This window comes from Suricata suricatta, chromosome 4 (genome assembly GCF_006229205.1).
Source record: "Suricata suricatta isolate VVHF042 chromosome 4, meerkat_22Aug2017_6uvM2_HiC, whole genome shotgun sequence".
Lineage (NCBI taxonomy): Eukaryota > Metazoa > Chordata > Mammalia > Carnivora > Herpestidae > Suricata > Suricata suricatta.
Window position 1 is genome coordinate 14,969,699 of NC_043703.1, and position 6,940 is coordinate 14,976,638.

A 6,940-nucleotide genomic window follows, 5' to 3' on the forward strand; every position below is an offset into this window, starting at 1 on the left:
GAGAGAGACAGAGCATGAGTGGAGGAGGGTCAGAGAGAGAGGGAGACACAGAGTCCAAAGCAGGCTCCAGGCTCCGAGCTGTGGGCACAGAGCTCGACGTGGGGCTCGAACTCACAGGCCACCAGATCATGACCTGAGCCGAAGTCGGTTGTTTAACCGACCAGCCACACAGGTGCCCCGGAAGTGAGTTTGAATCAGGACTCCACCGCTTACTAACTTTGCACACCTAAGCAAGTCATGTAAGCTCTTTGAGCCTCAATTTTCACATCTGTGAAATGGGAATTGTATCTTTTAGGATTATCATAAAGAGTACGTGAGCTGATGGAGGTAGTGCCTTTATCACTGTGCCTAAGCATTTATGGAATATAAGCCACTACTTGTATTTTGTTCTTTGTTTCAGAAATAGAATGCTAGTTTGACCCAATTTTTAAGGGCAGTCATGTACTTCTGAAATATGTCGCTTCCTCCTTCTTCTTCCTTGCCCCCCTTACTGCAAAGAGTCCCCATGTAGTACAGACAGAGGGCTTCCTTCCCTGGCACCATAAGGCGCAGGACTGCTTGAAGCTCAGGGGAGCAGCCTCTGAGTTCCCTGTCCCCATCCTGAGGCCCTGGACAGTGGCCGCCTTGGCCCCTACAGCCTGTATGCAGCTGCTGCTGTCATTGAACCCCTTGCACCTGCCCGGACTTTGGGCTGATGCTCTCCAGGGTCTCTCGGCTCTCCCTGCACCCAGACCTGCCTTGGGGGCCAAGGAGGAGCTCCCAGTGCTTCACAGGCCCCCTCCCCACCCAGGGGCCCCTGACTGGCCAGCGGGGGGTGGGAGGGGTGTCATTCCAGGATAGAGACAACAAGGGAGAGGGAGCAGTGCCTTAAAAATCATGTGGGTCCCTGACTTTAAAAGGGAGAGTGGGCTCAGCCTTCTGGCTCCTGTGCTGTCTGCTAAGGAGTGAGCTGGGGAGACAGCCTCAGGGAGACGAGGCTGTGTGGGGGGGGGGGCGGGGGGGCATCCTGGGCAACTTTCCAAACCTTGTGCAGCTGCTTAACAAGTCCATTCCCACCGAGGGCTGTAAGCTGGAAGAGGCAGAAAGCTGGGTTTTGATCCATTTGCCAAAAACCGTGAGCTGGTGCCGTCAAGCTTGCGGAGATCAGAGGAAGAGGCTCCTGGTCCCCTCTGCCCCCCACTACGGGCGCTTCAGGAGGAAGAAGGAGGCCCGGGAGCACAGTCGAGATGTTCCACATGTCTGCTCTGCTTCGTACAGCTACTTGACCCTTGGCATGTTATTTAAGCTCTCCAAACCTCAGTTTCTTTACCTGTAAAGGGGGCATGGGTCATACCCCTTCTTTATGAAGTAGCTATAAGAATTGAATGGGATGAGGGGTACCCCGGTAGTTCAGTTGGATAAGCGCCTGACTTGGTTTCCGCTCAGGTCATGATCTCACAGTTTGTGGGATGGAGCCCGGCATCAGGCTCTGCGCTGACAGCATGGAGCCCGCTTGGGATTCTCTCCCCACTCCCCCCGCACCACACACTTTCTCTCTCTCAACATAAACATTTGGGCAGGGGAAGGAATTAAATGGGATGTTACATGTAAAATGTACATTCAAGAACAGACCAATAATAGCTATGGCTATTATTAGTGGGATATATTTGTGATAGCAAATGTCCACTGTTGATGGACTGGTTAAATTCACTTTGTAAAGCCATACCTTAAGAGTTGGATATTAAACTGGAATAAAGAACATTTCTATATACTGCTGTGGGGTGGTTGGTGGGCTATATTATTGAGGTTACCAAAAAAATCATGGTGGAGAAAAGTGTAAGAAGTATGCTATGCTTTTTAAAGCACCTGGGTGGCTCAGTCGGTTAAGCAGCCAACTTCGGCTCAGGTCATGATCTCATGGTTCATGAGTTCAAGCCCCCAATCGGGCTCCGTGCTGACAGCTCAGAGCCTGGATGCTGCTTCAGATTCTGTGTCTCCCTCTCTCTCTGCCCCTCCCCACTCACACTCTGTCTCTCTCTCTCTCAAAAATAAACATTAAAAAATTATGAACACAAAAAGATTTGATTAAAACAATGGTAGACAAAACAGAAATGGACAGAGCTGGGGGAATAAGGAGCAGGGAATGAGACCCTGTTCATGCTTTGGATTGTTACCAAGAGATTTTTCAGTTCTGTCCCTCTAATTTGTTGCTGACATTGTCATCTTCATCATCACTCTCGGAAGAAGGAACTTCAGTTTACAACCGTAGCAACTGTAATGCTTTGCAAGTTGGGGAGCACCCTGAGTTTTCTGCTACCGGCTATGACGAGAGCTTCCAGAGGGGGTGTTGTCATCAGTACTTGTCAGCTCCTGGGTCTTCCTGGTGGAGGGTGATCGGTGGGCCATCTCTCTCCCAGACTTTGCATTCATGATTTCCACTTGGCTCCTAATTTCTTCTTCTCGATATACTTGGACACATGTGAAATATTCCTCCATCTTTTGGCAGCCCTGAGTCTAGAACAGGGGTCAGTAAATTACTGACCAAGTAATTCATTATTTACTTTTCTTTACTATGTTCAGCATCTCATTTTTTATAAGGTTAAAATCTTCTATAAACAAGAGTTTTCTTAAAGAATAAAATGGTAGCAGTCGAAGGCCATATATACAAAATCTCTACAGAAAAATAGGACTAGTGAAAAGGTATATTTTCTATCAGTTATAGTTTTAAATGCTTGTGTTAGAAAGAATCACAGGCTGAGAATTAAAGGCATAATAACCCAACTTAAGTTAGAAAATTAATAGTAAAATTATCCTTCCCCTCCCAAAGTGGAAGAAAGTATATAGTAAAGGTAAGAGCAAAAATTAACAAAAACAAGGTTCAACAAAGCCAAAAGTTGGTTCTTTGGAAAGCCTAATAAAATTGACAGACCTCTAATAGAATTATTCAAGAAAAAGAGAAGGAAAGTACAAAAATGTTAGGACTGAAAAGAGGGACGTAACTACAGATATAAGAAGAAATTTCAAAGAACATAAGAGAATACTAAGAACAATTTTATCAATGTATTTGAAAACTTGGATGTAATTGTATACGTCTTTCAAAAATATAACTTAGAATATCTGACTCAAGGAGACTAGATAGTATAAATTGTCCTAGAATATTAAAGAATATAAATAGTAACTTAAGTTATTTTTCAACCTAGCAAACATTAAGTCCAGATCATTTTTTTTTTTAATTTTAAAGATAGAAAGAGAGCAGGGGAGAGGGCCAGAGGAGGAGAGAGAGAATCTTAAGCAGGCTCCATGCCGAGCCCTGATGCAGGGCTGATCCCATAACCCTAGGATGATGACTTGAGCTGAAATCCAGTAGGAGACTCAACTGACTGACCCACCCAGGCACCCCCAGATTATTTTTTAATTGAATTCACCACTAGCAAGTCATTCCAATTTTTAAACAATTTTTCCAGGGAAAAAGGAAGAGGAACTATTGTTCAATTTAGGCTATACTAGCTGATTAGGCTAGTAAACCTTAAATTAAAAACTTAGATATAAGATTAGCATAAAAAATGAAAATCACTAACCCATGTCACTTATAAACACAGATGAAAATCCTATACGATGCAAATACCTTATGAACAAATTGAATTGATCCCCCAAATGTACCACCGATTTAACATAGAAATTTCATTATTAAAGTTATTCTCATTATAGGTTTGAAAATAGCAGAATGCCCAGTCATGCATGCTTAAGGATGGGGGAAAAAATCTTAGTCAAATATGGATATAAGAAAACTTCCTATATCTTAAAAAGAGATAAAGGTCTTATAAAAGGTCTCTACCAAAAATCTCTATGATGGCAAAATATTTAAAACATATTTAAAATTAGAAACAAGGAAGGTAATTATCACTATTTCAACTCACCATTCAACATTTACTAGAGGCCCTAACCGGAGCTGTCAGACAAGATAAAGAAATAAAATTTGAAAAAGATGGAAAGAGAAGAAATAATACTCTCACTAATGATATGATTCTATACATAGAAAACTCAAAAGAATCTACAAATTGCTAGAACTAATAAGAACGTTAATGGAGGGGCTGCCTATGAAATTAAATAACTTAGTAACTCTAATTAGGAACCCTAATTTTTAAAAACGTCAGATCACTTACAATAATAATAAGAAATAGAGCAAATCTATTAAAAATGTATAAAACCTAAATCAATGGTAAGATGTATTATATTCATGGGTAGGAAGAGTTCGAGATTATGAATATATCAATTCTCTTCAAGTTAATCTATAAATTCAAAATAATCTCAATCAATACTCCAATAGAATTACTTGAGGAATTTGACAAACTGCTCCTAAAATCTGTATAGAAAAACAGAATAAAGAGCCAAGACCAACTAAAATACACCTGAAGAGGCACCAACAGCTTTGAAATGAACTGCCAAACTATCTTACATTTGTCAGAAATTTCATGCATGTGGTTGAAAGGAAAGCTGTGTTATCACTATCCAAAGTGCCAAAAAAGAGACTTTTTCACACGTTTTTGTGATTTCTTAAAAAGTTTAAAGTTGTGATTTCTTTATAACTATATTCCTTGATAGGCACAGAGTGAGAGTTAATAACCTGAATTTCTCTAAGATAATAATCATATTGACCAAGAGTTGCTACCTCTCTTAACCCTGACATAAAATACTTTAAGCTAAAGAAGTATGGTAAAGCTCATTTTGCAAAACATTTGCAAAACAGATTTCTAGTAAAAACCTGGAAGCCCAGATTTATTTCCACCCAGTGTAACAGCAAATAATTTTGAATTAAAAACGTATTCAAGGGGCGCCTGGGTGGCTCAGTCAGTTAAGTGTCCGACTTTAACTCAGGTCATGATCTTGCAGTTTGTGGGTTTGAGCCCCGCGTCGGGCTCTGTGCTGACAGCTCAGAGCCTGGAGCCTGCTTCAGATTCTGTGTCTCCCCTTCTCTCTGCCTCTAATCTGTCCATGCTCTGTCTCTCTGTTACTCAATAATAAATGTTTTTTAAAAAAAGTATTCAAATAAAAGGTGGATTGGCATTGCAATGCAACAGGATGGGAAGGACATTGGGCTATTTGCTCTTATTCCAGCAAATATGGAAAGTGATAGATAACACAGCCCTGTCTCTGGCTGTGTTAACTACTAACAAGTCATTCAAATTCTCTGGTCTCAGTTTCTTGATATTTAATGTAAAGAGACTAAACAAAAACACACGTACTTATCAACACCTGGCTTCAAATATTCAAAATAATGTATGCTGCAAAATTTTGTTGTGTGTGTGTGGTCAGCCAGTGTTGCTGGAAGACTCTTTTCCAGCTTTTGCTTATGCTGGAAAACGTGGTCATCCATTCTGGGTATTTTGTTTTGTTTGGTTTTTATTTTTACTCAGTAGGACCAAGGGTCAATTTTCATTCTTCTGCTGTAGCGAGCACATCCAAAGGCAGAGACTCAAGAGGTCTGCACTGGTGGAGAACCCTTGCGGGCACTTATGGCCCCCCTCAGTGCTGCCCTGCTGGCCCCCAGGATATGAACTCATGGCTGTGAAGGCAGAGGCGCTCTCCGGGCTGTTCTGTGCAGGAGACTGGCTGCCAGAAGTGCCTAACAAGGCATTTCCCACAATAGCCACCCCATCCTGAGAACAGGGACACTTTCAGCTTTCATTAATTTGAATGCAGCAGCTATGTGAAGTTTACATTTTGGAGTGCTTAGGTTTTCCCTGAAAGAGCTGTTTGAGCACAGAATCCCCAATTCTATTGCCACAGACAAAAGAGGAGAGGGCTGAGACGTTGCTTAAACTCTTGTGCCTGGGCTAGAAAGAATTTGTACACTAAAGATCCCTTCCCTGGCCATCCATTTGCTTCTGCCCCTTAGGGAAAGGAATATTAAAGTCATTTCTAGTACTTTCGAATTTTTTATTTGCGTAGAGAAATGAGTGTCACTGGTCTTTCTAATGGCTTGGTCTTTCAGTCCTGGCAGGGCTGCGGGGGGGAGAGGCAGGAGTGAGGACACCATCCGACTTGGAGACTCCAAGGCTCTAACCTCTACCTCCTGATGTTCACTGTCAGTCACTTTAATGGTCAAAGAAATGTCATGATTAATTTCAGTTACTTCATCCATCTATTTGTTGAACATCCATAATATGTTAGCACTGTCCATGGTTCTGGGTTACAATAATAGGCAAAGGACTGCCCTTGAACTGACAATCTACTGAAGGAAAAGGACAAGTAAAGAGAAAATTATAATAAAATATGGTATATTCAGAGATGTGTGTGTCTGTGTGTGTGTAAAATACCCTGAATTTCTCCTGCAAGTCATGAAGAAGTTCTGAATAAATGGAAAAACACACTTTCCTCTGGTAGGATTTTTCCTTCTAAATCAATCCATCCTCCCTTAATTCATCTATAAACTTATAATCTTACTCAAAAGGCCAACAGGATTTTTAAAAACTTTTTTTCAATGTTTATTTTTTTGAGAGAGAAAGAATGTGGACTTGGCAGAGGCAGAGAGAGGGAGACACAGAATCTGAAGCAGGGTCAGGCTCTGAGCTAGCTGTCAGCACAGAGCCTGACCCTGGGCTTGAACTCACAAGCCATGAGATCATGATCCAAGCTAAAGTCGGCCGCTTAACTGGCTGAACCACCCAAGTGCCCCTTAGCAGGATTTTAAAAAAAAATTAATGAAGCTATTTCCAAATATCATAAAAAAGTTACATGTTTAGAAATACTCAAGAAAATGTTTAAAATGTTTAAGAAGAATAAGGAAGAGGGACAAGATACTAAAATACATTATCAAGCTACTGTAATTAGTATAAATACCCAAAACAATGGACCAGAACAAAGTCCAGAAAGAGACTAGTATATGATAAGGGGCATTTCGAAGCAGAGGGGAAAAGATGATCAATTTGACATCATTCACAGATTTGGCAGATACACAATC